At 30.9% G+C, this 14,955-nt stretch overlaps 1 long non-coding RNA gene and 1 pseudogene across 1 annotated transcript; one reads left to right on the forward strand and one right to left on the reverse strand.

The window, feature by feature from the left end:
* Positions 1 to 3,435: 3,435 nt before the first annotated feature.
* Positions 3,436 to 4,389, reverse strand: LOC118485643. Its single transcript, XR_004877209.1, has 4 exons — positions 4,288 to 4,389; positions 3,990 to 4,111; positions 3,709 to 3,841; positions 3,436 to 3,532 (listed from the first exon to the last, which is right to left on the reverse strand). It is a non-coding gene; the product is annotated as an uncharacterized LOC118485643 (long non-coding RNA).
* Positions 4,390 to 13,108: 8,719 nt separating this feature from the next.
* Positions 13,109 to 13,786, forward strand: LOC110902829 (annotated as a pseudogene).
* The last annotated feature ends 1,169 nt before the right edge of the window (positions 13,787 to 14,955 follow it).

Here is a 14,955-nt window from a genome sequence, read left to right on the forward strand (position 1 = left end):
TGTCCCAAGAGGACAACCACATATTTTGTAATGAGTCTATTGTACGCCTAAAGCGTGGTAGACTATTTGATTCCAATAATAAAATTCCTCGAAAATTGGAGCAAGTAATTAAGATGGTCAAGTCGAGGTTATAGTAATAAAATCTCCTAAAGAGATAGTAGACATGATGGTTCAAGAAGAACCTCAGGTACCTGAAAATAAAGAGATCTCGATAAGTTGTATCATGTCTAAGATATGTATGGAATCGAAATAAAAATCGACGTCTTTATACTTTTGTATACAATGTAGCGCTTGAAATGATTAAACGATGAGGATCAAAATTTGAGATCTGCCTATGAACGTAAACATACAAATGATTGGCCAAAATGGAAAGACGCAAATAAGGCAAAGTTGAATTCTCTAATGACATGGAAAGTCTCTGGACCAACAGTCCATACAACTGAAGTTGTAAAATATGTTGGATATAAACGGGTCTTTTATGCGAATTATGTGAAAATCTAATTGAGTGATATAAGGAAAAATTGGTGGCATAAGAATTTTCACAAAAACCTATGATTGATTATGAGGAGACGTATTCTCCAGTGGTGGATGCATTGACTTTTCAATATTTTATTAGTCTGGTAATATAAAGAGAGAATTGATATGCGTCTTATGAATATTATGTATCACTTGATACTGAAAGTTTACATGAAAGTCATGTAAAGTAAGTTCTCGAGAACAATGTGATCATTGTATACATATTCAGATTTGAATACCTTATGATTATTTTACATGTTGGATATAGCTGGAACTCTTGATGGGTTTCTTAAAGTAATTAAGTGCTTAGAAGGTTAATTAAAACATCTTAATGAGGTAATTCTTGTGCACCAATAAACATATAGATAACTTGTACTCTGTGATTTTGATATCTCAATAAATAGTGTACATGCATGGTACAATATGGATTTTGGAACTAAAAGCAAGTGTTCATGACATTTTTGCATATGATATAGAAATCATTGAGGAGACTTATGTAATAGAACTCCTAAAAAGTGTATGCACATACATTGTTTTTCAAAGTGGAAAGAAGTATTTGAATGATTGTAAATGCCTCAAGCATTGATTTCAAAACCTCAAGAATGTATATATATATATAGTATAGAGTAAAATAGTCGATTCAAATGTGGTATAATCAACTTACTGACTTACTGATGAGCTCATAAAGGAGAGAAATACATATGTTGTAATCAGTCTATCTATTTTTTCATTAAAAGAACAATGTGAGGTTTATAAGTATTATAACATATGTTGATGATATCATTAAATCTTCTAAAAAGATTAAAAAAATGAGCTCAATTATTAAAGCAAGGATTTGCAAATTAAAGATGGTAATGCAACTTTATGGCTTGATATATAGAACAAGCATTTATATAATTATACATCAATCATAATACATCAAGAAGATGTTGGACATTTTCGTTCGGGTAAAGCTTATGTTGTGAGTACATATAATGTTGTCCAGTTAGTAGATATTGACAATGACTCTTATATCAAAGAAGCAAAGATCATTGGTCCAGTATACAATAATTAAATACGACTTGTATTTATATATCTTGCTAGTTATACACGACTGTATATATATCATTGAATTCGTTGACAAGATATAACTCGTCTATAGTCTATAGTGAGGAGACAATGTAATGGGTAAAACATATATTTTGTAAACCCTTAAGGTATGAAAGATATGGGTTTGTATTTTACTAATCCATCAAAACAAGTTTGGTTAGTTTTTTATAAATGCAGGGAATGTAACAAAACACAATTGCGGATCTTATGATATTTGTTTACAAGAAGATGAACTAGAAGGCTCATATGAAAATCAGACAACCTTGCTCAACATAAAGGATTGTACTTCAAGGGATCAAGCGACATTTCATTTGATACAAAAGCTTTGAGCAACTTTCAAGGAAGACCGAGTTACGTCACTAAAATGCTACATATCCAAATGAGAGGGAGTACCATACAAGTTGCACTCTTTTTCCCTTGACTTACTTTTGTCCTATTGGGTTTTCTTAGTAAGGTTTTTAATGAGGCAACATACATAATCCAGAAGTATTAGGAGAAGAAATTACGCGCTGTACTCATTTTCCCTTAGATGAGGTTTTGTCCCACTGGGTTTTACTGGCAAGGTTTTTAACGAGGTAGCAACTCAAAGCGTATGAAGTTGATAACCAAGGGGAGTGTTATAAATATATTTTATTATGTGGTTATAAACTCCTTAAATAGATTGGCTTCTTCTCCAAGACTTCTTCTCCTATATATGTTCACTAGGTTATAACTCGGAAATTTTCCGGGTAGGAAAATTTAATGTACAACAAATAAAAGTATAAAAATAACACTTTTAACATCTAAAGTATCATCTTTCCATTTTCTCCACCATAAATTTTTAATTCGGTTTCTTAAACTTTTTCTTGTTGTAAAGAGCCATAAAAACATACAAAAGCAAGAATGTATATTAATCATGTATATTTTTTTTAGTATAACGGATTACTTTTTAAAAATTTATAAAGACGTATAGACAACAACGGATTATTTTTTTAAAATTTATGTTGTGGTTAGCCACTCTCATTTTTTTAGCCTAACTATTGATAAAACATAAGCAAATCTATAATATGCTAAATCTGATGCGGAAAAGGAGAGTTGCAAAGATTATTTTGGCCTGCTGCTCATCGATTAGAGCTACCTACATAATGTACACATTCACACCCACATCAAAAATCTAAATATCCAAAGTAACAGAAAAGGTTTAATGGTTCTAAACATACCTTTGCGATTAAGAGCAAAATAACAGGGAGGCGGCGATTAAGATCAAAATAACAGGGAGAAACGCGGTGTATGTACGTGTGTGACGGATCTGCAACTAACGCCGGAGATGGCAAATCCCACTCATTTGCAAATCCGTGACCGCGTAAAAACGACTACCTCTTGACGCGGTGGAATGACGGAGTTACAACCAAGCCACGGAACCTTGCCCCACCCACATCAGCTACAACAAAAAACATCAACCAAAAGATACATGTTTGGATTTAGTAGAACCTTATCAATTTGTTTCATGAAGAAGATTAACATTTTATCAACAAATAAAGAAACTCATACATAAATCAAGAATGAATACCACTGAAGTAGGTCAAGACAAAAACTTAATCAAACCCAAATGAAATCGACCAAGTTGCATTCATCCACTATTTGTTGTTTGTAATTTCTTTTTTATTCTAAAATATCATACTACATAAAATATCCTAAACAAAGGGACACCATGAAGGTATAAAACGGTAAAATCTTCTTCATAAAAATATTTGTGCGCCCAAATCTAAACTCTCAACCAAACATCATAGAACCCTAACAATTTTATCATAAATTCGTCATTAGCATGTAACCATTACAATCGAAACGAACCTCAGAAGAAGCAGCAGTCGAGAGACTCAAACGAAACGAATCTCAGCCCAGACTTCTTATTCCAAAATCACACGATCTTCACAACCAAAGAAGTAATCTGCAAAAAAAAAAAAAAAAAAAAAAAAAAATTACTTGTCTGCTTAATTTGGGTCAGACTTTTAATGCTCTTAATTGAGTAGCATTTGAAGTAAATCAATCAATTCTACCAATCAATTTCTTCAAAATTTGAAACATTCACAACTAAAAAATATCATAAAAGATTATAAAATGTACCTGTTTGAGGTTACCTTTCGGTTATGACAACACTCTGAGGACTGGCTCAACTAACTCCACTTACCACGTTTAAACCAATCGCGGTTCCAATGATAATAGCAGCAAACTAAATCATTCATTTGACCATCTCCACCTCCAGTCAACATTTTTAGGAGCTACTTAGTCAGTATGTTGCTTAAAAATAAAATCTTTAGCAAGTAAAAAAATGATCATGAGTCCTAACAACTGAATCCAATTAACAAAACCATACAGTTGTCAAAAACGTGGAAAAGAATAACAACCTGAGCTTCAAGTTTAGCAATATGAGCGATTAATGAACCATTATCCCTTCGTTTAATCGATTCTTCATCAAATCATGCTTCACAAAGACGAACTCTCAACATGTTATGATCCATTCCCATACCTGAAATAGATCAACGTATGTTGTCAGCAGCTATCAAAACACAAAATCCTCAAAACATGAATCAAACTTGGCAAATAAAGAGCAAATAAACAATACACATTAAATCGTTAAACATCACCAAAATCCTAAAATTTCAGATCAAATGGAGTTAATGAGCTAAGATGGAGACTGCTTACATGGACACTCGATCTGGTCGGTAATTGCACCTCCGATGAGATCAGAAAATTGCATACTGAAATAGGGTCCTTGGAACCGAGGCAAGAGATGGAGAGCAGAGGTGAACACGCACGCATCACAAATGCGAGGAGGTATTTATATTTTTTTTATCTTTATGGTAAGTTCTATCATCTTGATTTAAACCATACTTTAAAGAAAGCAAAACACCTATTGCAAAAAAAAAGGTAGAATATTTTAATTAACGTAGATCTAAACTGAAAACCTAAACTCCAAACCTTTTATTTCCAAACCCTTTTAATTCTAACCGAATTAAACATCTTGAACAACAAAAAAAATTGAAGATTTATAATAATGATTGACTTCAAAATTTAAATTTAAAATAATGATTGACTTCAAAATTTAAAATTTAAAATTTGAATTCTGAAAATTAAATCACTAATATCCAATACCGTAAATTAAGTAAACTTATTAGGAAAGTCTAACCTTGCCAAGCAAAATTGCTCCAACATTTATTTATAGACAAAGATACCTTAATTTAGGAAAACCGTATAATACTAAATTTAAGGAAATAACGAAATCTTTGATGGATTGTAATTAATACATATTAAAACAGTACAAAATTTATTAGAAACAACCCAAATATTCAAATTTAAAAAATATCATAGTTAGATTTGCAAAAAAAAAAATATTTTACAAAATTATACACATCAGCATAAACAATGAAACCTAAAATTATACCGAAAAAAAAAATAAAAAATTAAATAAAGCAAATTCCTTGTAAACAATGAATCATAGTTAGATTCCTTGTAAGGTGGTTGTTCTCCCCACATTAATGAAGCAAATTCATTAGGTATTTTGTAACACCCCAACCCGGAAGGGCTGACGTGTCACAATAACGGTAACATAAACAAAAGTCATAATTCCATTTATTTATTTGATAAGGATACAACCACACGACCATTAAAATTAAGATTAATATACGAGCGGAGACATTCATCTTAATTAACTAACATCTTCAGATTTATTCCTAGACTTTATTCTTCTCTCTTTTCCCCTCCCAAAGTAACCTGCGGACCTGTATATACAAAAAAATTTACGGAATGAGCCGAATGCTCAGTACGGAATTTTAGGCTCAAATAACAAATAATGCTTTATATGAAATCTTATCCGGATAGAACTTTATGCGAAAACGATACGATGCAAGAACAAAATTTCATCATCATATCTTACGGATGTACCCATGAGCAAACTTAAAACGTGACAATACACAGGTAGCTACTCCTACATAATTATCACATGAGATGGCGAATTGGCATACCCGTTATCCACCTCCTTATACTTAAATCCTAGGATCGATCCATACGCCTCCTAATAGCCTTATGTACCACACTTGTACTTAAGAGACGCCGTGAACTGATCTCTCCGTCACGGATGGAGCACATGATGTCGATGCCGCAACAACATGCTCGTGGGACACTCCACGAGAAGCGATACTCAGGGTATCAGAGTACAAATGGTCTTATTCACATAACTTATAAAACTTATTTTCATAACCAAAACGGAACATATATTGGAACATGCGATAATGAGTATAACAACATAATACTATCGCATGACATGAAAGTTAAATCAAATGATTAGGATAGGAATCGAACGGACTGTCAAATGAATCGATAATCAAAGACGTGAGGAGTTTTTAAAAGATATAGTAACTTAGTGGTTTATAACAATTTGAATATGAAGCAATAAAGAGTGGGGTAAGGATCCGTACCTTAATAACTCCACAGTGAAGCTACCTTGTGCTAATCTTTTAGATTTATATGGGCAGAGTTTAGACTACTGATTAATCTTTTAACCTAATTTAAATAACATGCACACAAACTAGGTTAGTAACTTAATACAGCATTTACGATAACTCACGAGATCAAATTCTCACAACGAACGACAAAGTGCGATACTTAAACATCCATCGAATTAACGACGAACGACAAAGTACGATACTTAAACTCATTCATCGAATTAACGACGAACGACAAAGTACGATACTTAAACTCATCCATCGAATTAACGACGAACGACAAAGTATAACCCTAATGTGGGCGGCACTTAAACATCCATTGGATATATTGATCAGTCGGAAAATGAATCGTAATAGCGATCGAGTTATTACCCTGATTGTGGCAGCACTTCGTGAATTAGTGTGTTTTGTGGACTGATTTAACTATAACTCGACGTACACAGAACTTATGAGTGTCGTTTCAACTTCCCAGATCAAGTCCCAATGTCCTCTATTTATACTAATTTTTGGGACATGCTTACCTACCTGCTTGACATGCCTACCTACCTGCTTGACATGCCTACCTACTAGGGATGAGCATATGCCACTGAATACCGATCCCATACCGATCCCGCGCCGATCCCGTACCGATCCCGATCGGTATCCACTTTTTGGCGTTTTCGGTATCGGTACGGTACGGTACGGTATCGGTATTATACCGATACCGACCCTCAAAATACGGTATAATACCGATACCGTACCGTACCGATACCTAACCGACATGTTTCGGTATCGGTACCTAGTTTGGGTGAAATTCGGGATCGGTATTAGGCGGTATCGGTATCGGTTCGGTATCGGATACCGATATGCTCATCCCTACTACCTACCTGCTTGACATGCCTACCTACTTGCTTGATTGACATGCCTACCTACATGCTTGATTGTCATGCCTACCTACCTGCTTGACATGCCTACCTACCTGCTTGATTGACATGCCTACCTACCTGCTTGACATGCCTACCTACCTGCTTGACATGCCTACCTACCTGCTTGATTGACATGCCTACCTACCTGCTTGATTGACATGCCTACCTACCTGCTTGACATGCCTACCTACCTGCTTGACATGCCTACCTACCTGCTTGATTGACATGCCTACCTACCTGCTTGACATGCCTACCTACCTGCTTGACATGCCTACCTACTTGTTTGATTGACATGCCTACCTACCTGCTTGATTGACATGCCTACCTACTTGCTTGATTGACATGCCTACCTACTTGCTTGATTGACATGGCTACCTACTTGCTTGATTGACATGCTTGGGTGTCTTAATTAGGGTTTTCTAGTGGTTTATAATTACTATTATTCTTTTTTATTTCTAGAATAATGATTTTAAATTTATGGGCATTACATATTTCCTATCAGTGAAAACAAAAAAAAAAACAAATAAAAAATTAAATACATAAGTCTAAATACAATATGTTTAGTCATCATAAAACCAATAAACATAGCAAAAAAATAGGATCATCATCCTCAATCAACTTTAAGAATGAAGGACTGTTGTTACTCAAATCCATACCTGCAAATTAAATGTGAACGGTTTTAAACACGTAAAAATGATAAATTATTTATAGAAATAAACTCATAATAGCGAGAAAACATATAAAACCGAAACAAACAAAAAAAGGTTTCAAAAAACGTAACACCATTTATTTATAGAAATAGAGACCTTAATTCTGGAAAATTATCATACTAAAAATAAATCACTAACAAAATTTAAAATTGCTCAAAATTTTAAATTTAAAATTTGATTCCGGAAATAGAAATACAAATAGAAACCTTAATCCCAAAAAATTATCATACTAAAAATAAATCACTAAAATTTACATTTGAGGTTTCAAAAATAAATCACTAACGAAATTTAAAATTGCTCAAAATTTTAAATTTAAAATTTAAAATAGAAACCTCAAAATTTAAAATTTAAAATTGGAATTCTGAAAATTAAATCACTAACATCCAATCCCGTAAATTATCATACTAAAAATTATCATACTAAAAATAAATCACTATTTAATTATAGAAATAGAAACCTTAATTCCAGAAAATTATCATACTAAAAATAAGTCACTAAATTTAAATTTGAGGTTTCAAAAATAAATCACTAACGAAATTTAAATTTATCAAAATTTAAAATTTAAAATTTGAATTCCGGAAATACAAATAGAAACCTTAAAATTTTAAATTTGAGGTTTTAAAAAACGTAACACCATTTATTTATAGAAATAGAAACTTTAATTCCGGAAATTTAGCATACCAAAAATAAATCACTAACGAAATTTAAAATTGCTCAAAATTTTATATTTAAAATTTAAAATAGAAACCACAAAATTTAAAATTTAAAATTTGAATTCGGAAAATTAAATCACTAACATCCAATCCCGTAAATTATCATACTGAAAATTATCATACTGAAAATTATCATACTAAAAATAAATCACCTTTTATTTGTAGAAATAGAAACCTTAATTCTGGAAAATTATCATACTAAAAATAAATCACGAAAATTTAAATTTGAGGTTTCAAAAATAAATCACTATCGAAATTTAAAATTGCTCAAAATTTTAAATTTAAAATTTGAATTCCTCAAATAGAAATAGAAACCTTAATTCCGGAAAATTATCATACTAAAAATAAACCACTAACGAAATTTAAAATTGATCAAAATTTTGAATTTAAAATTTGAATTCCGGAAATAGAAATAGAAACCTTAAAATTTTAAATTTGAGGTTTTAAAAAACGTAACACCATTTATTTATAGATATAAAAACCTTAATTCCGGAAAATTATCATAATAAATCACTAATAAAATTTAAAATTGCTTAAAAATTTTAAATTTAAAATTTAGAATAAAAACCACAAAATTTAAAATTTAAAATTTGAATTCTGAAAATTAAATCACTAACATCCAATGCCGTAAATTATCATACTAAAAGTTATCATACTAAATATTAATCACCATTTATTTATAGAAATAGAAACCTTAATTTCGGAAAATTATCATACTAAAAATAAATCACTAAAATTTAAATTTGAGGTTTCAAAAATAAATCACTAACAAAATTTAAAATTGCTCAAAATTTTAAATAAAAAATTTGAATTCCGGAAATAGAAATAGAAACCTTAATTCCGGAAATTGTCATTCTAAAAATAAATCACTAACGAAATTTAAAATTGCTCAAAATTTTAAATTTAATACTTGAATTTCGGAAATAGAAATAGAAACCTTAAAATTTTAAATTTGAAGTTTCAAAAAACGTAACACAATTTATTTATAGAAATAGAAACCTTTATTCCGGAAATTATCATACTAAAAATAAATCACTAACGAAATTTAAAATTTCTCAAAATTTTAAATTTAAAATTTAAAATAGAAACCTCAAATTTTAAAATTTAAAATTTGAATTCTGAAAATTAAATAACAAACATCTAATCCTGTAAGTTATCATACTAAAAATAAATCCCCAATTATTTATAGAAATAGAAACCTTAATTCCAGAAAATTATCATATAAAAAAGGAAATAATGAAATCTTTAATGGATTGATAATTAATACAATACAAAATTTGTTACTAAGAAAACAAAGAAATTCAAATTTTAAAAAATATCATAGTTAGATTTTCAAAAATAAAAAATAATAAAAATAACTAAAAAATCACTAACATCCAATCCCGTAAATTATCATACTAAAAATAAATCACTCTTTATTTATAGAAATAGAAACCTTAATTCCGGAAAATTATCATACTAAAAATAAGTCACTAAAATTTAAATTTGAGGTTTCAAAAATAAATCACTAACGAAATTTAAAATTGCTCAAAATTTTAAATTTAAAATTTGAATTCCGGAAATAGAAATATCAAAATTTTAAATTTAAAATTTGAATTCCGGAAATAGAAATCGAAACCTTAAAATTTTAAATTTGAGGTTTCAAAAAACGTAACACCATTTATTTATAGAAATAGAAACCTTAATTCCGGAAAATTATCATACTAAAAATAAATCACTAACGAACATCACTCTTTGAAGACATCAAGAATAGATCCATTCATAAGATTAGAATCGGAGAATTAAAATCATCATCAACAACAAAAAAAATTACAGAAATAACAACATACCTTTAATTTTTATAAAATCAACTTTAATTTTTGATCGAATCTACATAAATAAGAACAAAGAAAACGTTATTAGCAATCGAAACAATTTTTATAAAATCAAATTTGTATACAATCGAATAACATAAATAACAACATACCTTTAATTTTTTTGATCGGATCTACAGAAATCAGAAAAAAATGGTTTTTAGCAATCGAAACAATCTTTATAAAATCAACTTTGTATAAAGTCGAATAACATAAATAACGCAGATCTTGGTTCGATTTGGTCTATTTACCTTTGATTTGAACCGGATTCTTGGTTGAAGATTGTGATCGGAGAACATAAACAAAGACTATTTCGCTTGGATCATGTAGTTTAGCTTTGATTTGTGAAGGATTTCTTGATTTAAGCTTGTGATCGGAGAAGGTAGGTAGAAGAGAGAGAAGAGAGAGAATGAAGATCACCGATTAAGAATTGGTATGCACAATAATTGAGTAAAAACAATTTAAAGAACCCATATTCAAAATGGGTAATCTGGAATACCCGAAACCCGCCCCAAACTTTTTCGAATCCCGTGTATTTCTTTGGTTTTAGGTTTGTGTTTTGTGAAAGTTGGTTTGTTTATAGAGAATTACATGAATTCCCTCCCAAAATCAAGGTTCACTAAACCAATGGATGCCACATCAGCAAAATGGCTCCACCATTCAAGGACACATAGCCCAAATCATCTCATTTATTAATATATATAAATTATATTCCTTTGTAAAATACATACCTCAATCAATAATATTAATCTCTTTATCCTTGTTATTCTCATATATTTTTTTGCTATTAGGCCAGTTTCACAACATATTGTTTTTTATTTAAAGAAAAATAGAAAAATAAAAAACAAAAGAATAAATGAGTAAATCGCTATAATCATCCATAAGAGTTAATGATACATTTTAACTGAGTTAGCGATTTGTATAAAAATAACAACAAAAATTAAACGTTGGGGGTACAGTTACAAAAAGTTCTTGGATAAAAGTGATAAAAGTGCCCAAAACTAAAGGACAATTTTGGCATTTAACTCAAGTTTTTTTTTATGTACGATTAAATTACTTTGAAAGATAAAACTCATTTCAATTACCAAGTTAAAGCGTGTGATTATTTAATCATACATCTGTGTTCAATGTATATAATCATAACAATAGAGCCATTTTAAGAAACTTTTATACCTTTTTTTCTAAATTTGCCGATATCAAATTTATTATTATAATATTTATAACAAAATAAGATAATAAAATAGAAGAATATATTGATTTGAGACTTATATAATAGATAACATATTTAGGGTTTGTCACGGGCATGTGCCATTAATTGGTCGGCAATACCTCCATCTCCACTTTGCGACCTTTTTGTCAAAGAAAATGATTGTTCCAATTATTTTTACTAAATCACAAAAACAAATAAAACACACATCTGTTTCTCTATATATATATATATAGGGGAGAGTTCATTGGGGAACACCAAAAAAGTGGGGAACTGGGGAACCAAGGGTATTTTTGTCCAACTTTAAAAAAAAAACTCATTAGGCTATCAAACTCAAATCCTACTGCAGAATTTCACGGTGGAGTTACACGACGGTCTTTCACGACAGAGATCTTCATAGATTTTCTCTCAAATCAGGTTCTTCAACAGGATTTCATAGATCGTGACCAGTTCGTTCATGCCGATTTCACTTATTTAACAATCAATTTTGTATGAGGTAAACCGAAATTTAATTTCATATTCTAGTTTTGCCGATTTGAACTCAATTTCTAGGGTTTTATGGATATTAGTTTACGATCAATTCGTTCATACGGATTTCATAGATTTAATTTAACGACTAATTTTGTATCAAATAATTCTAAATCTTATTTCACTTTCTAGTTTTGCTAATTGGAACTCGATTTTTAGGGTTTTATGAGTATTAGTTGCAGATTCTTAAAAAAAATGGATTTAAACTCGATTTCTTTTATTTGATATGGAGTTTCATACATATTTGTATCAATAAAATATTTAACATGTTAAATTGAAATTATTTAACATGTAAAACAACCAGAAGTTAAACAAGGCAAACCATTTCTAGCTGGACTAGTGAATTATGATTCCATCTTTCCCTGTATTGTGTGTCATTGGATTTAAAAACCTTAGCAAGATGAAATGATCTAGAACTCTGTAGTTATTGTGTATGTGATCATGATTCATGCTGAGAAACGAAACGTCTATATAATCTCGTTACCTCATATGAATCGTTATATTGAACGTTATGTACATAGATATTAATGGTTGAAGGCCATTGTCATCATATGTTTAGCATTTATATGCATAAATTAGGGGAAATTATCACCTTAGATATTTTGCTTTTAATTTGCAACATATTATAATTTGTTTTCAAAGCATTGCTCTGTGTGAAACTAGAAAAGCTTTAGTTACATCCAGTAGTTGTGTTGCGTATCTCCCGTCTGCTTTGCAGATCAACCTTTTTGTATAGTAAACCTTGCATAATTTTTTCCTCCCTTTGGTTGTTTTTACACTCCTAAAGCCCCCGGTTTTGACCAAAAAGTACATGAGGGGACGCCTTAAGCCCCTGATGCACTTTCTTAACCGTCTCACGCCTCATGCACAATAAGTTTGTTGCTGTTGCAAGGGCATATATATTGATTTTATTACATGCAACTATACTTTATAGGTTAGGTCTCATTTGCAGAGACTTATTTATATTAGAAAAATTCTACGTATGCGCGTAGCTGTGACTGAAAAACTACGTAGATTCATAATAATTGAAATGGGCTTCTTTTGTTGTTTGTGATATCTTAGGGTCTTGCAATGCAGCCGTCGTGGTGTGTCAACACTTAGTTGACATGGATGTGAGTAGGGGACAAATTGGAATTCAACTGTTGTTAACCGCAGAGAAAGAGGCTCAACAAATTTTGAATGATGCACACGACGGTCACTTTTAATCATTTCATCCTTTTATTAACTTTTTTTTTACTTATTTTTTTGCTATGGAGATTGACCAAACTTCATCCTTTTCCTGGTTTCAGCAAAATTGGCATGGCTAATAGGCCAAAGAGGAGGCAGATATGGAGGTTGCAGAATTTCGTGCTTAAATGGAAGCCGGTTATCAGAGAAAACTTACAGAGGTATGTTATAAATAAAAATTATTAAAAAGAACTGTTCATTTTTTGGTTGATAAGAGAATAGAAGTTGGAAACGGCAAAGAGGGTAAAAACAATCATTAACCAAACCGTTTACATGGAGTTGACTTGTTGGAAGTTACCCATAACTGACACCTTCGGTTATGGTACGGTTAGAGGGTAAACCCGACATGTGCACACCCTAGACTAAGCAGTAATTATACTAAATGTTTTGCCTAAAGTATTTGAAATCCCCAACAGACTGGTGGAGATTCGGGTGATAATGTGAAAGGTCTTGAGAAGGAAACCGAGGCAAAGATTCAAAATCTAAAGACAAAAGCTGGTATAATTTCAGATGATGTTGACATGCTTCTTAAGAATGTCACCTCTGTCAAATATTGAATTTTAATTGACTTAAAACCTGAGAAAAGTGTCATTAACATATTATGTGCATGTTTTTATTCTGTTACCTCAGTCGATTAGCAATGCTCAGGCTTGGGCTCGTTTACTAAATGAGCTTGTTTTTAGGCTCGGGCTCGAGCTTGTTTAAGCTCGTCTCATTCAAGATTTTTTCGAACTGAGCTCGAGTATCTCGGCTCGTTTGCACCCCTACTGGGAATCCTCGTATTAGAGGGCTAATGACACTGCTTATTAGGTCTCCAGCATGTGACAACCCAATATTTAGCAAACCGTGTCCGTAATCTTATAAGGCCGAGTGTAGTGAGTGATAGTTGTAGTTCCTATTTAATTATATGGTATATGCAGTGCCCTCCTCTTTGGGCTCATTTTTTTTTATTTTTTTTTTAATTTAGGGCAGCTTCTAACTCATGCAATTAAGATGTTTTTGGGTTTTGTTCATAGCTAAATGGGTCAAATTCTCGACTGGATAATGCTGGTATGGCGAGTGTACATTTGATACATGGAATACATGTTGAATTTTCAGGAGCAGGCTAAAAGATACATGTTAAATGAGTGTTTTCCTTGATCAACTAAACTCGATTGAAAATTAATTGACCAAACATGTTAAAATAATTTTTGTACGATAAACTTTAACAAGTTAAATGAGAGTTTGCGTTGATCAACTAGGTGCGATTCAACTTTATTTAACCAAATTATATATTGAATTTCGACCTAAAGTTCAAAATACTTAAATAAAGTTTTGTGTATAGTCTATGCGGGCCCAAAATAATAAAATAAATTAATTTAACATGTTAAAAAAACGTTTGCATTGATCAACTAAACTTGATTTGACTTTATCTGAACAAACATATTAAAATAAGTTTTCTACAATAAACATTAACATGATGAAAGGTTGACTTATTCTACTGGGTTCGATTTTAATTTACTTGACCAAATTATATATTAAATTCTGGATAAGAGTTTAAAATACTAAAATAAAGTTTTGTATGGAGTTTATGCGAGCTCAAAATATTAAAATAATTTATTTAACATGTTAAAGAAAAGTTTGCATTGATCAACTAAACTTGATTCAACTTTATTTGACCAAACATGTTAAAATAAGTTTTGTACAATAAACTTTAACACGTTAAATGAGAGTTTGCCTTGATCTA

The sequence above is a fragment of the Helianthus annuus genome, chromosome 13 (genome assembly GCF_002127325.2).
Source record: "Helianthus annuus cultivar XRQ/B chromosome 13, HanXRQr2.0-SUNRISE, whole genome shotgun sequence".
NCBI classification, from domain to species: Eukaryota; Viridiplantae; Streptophyta; class Magnoliopsida; order Asterales; family Asteraceae; genus Helianthus; species Helianthus annuus.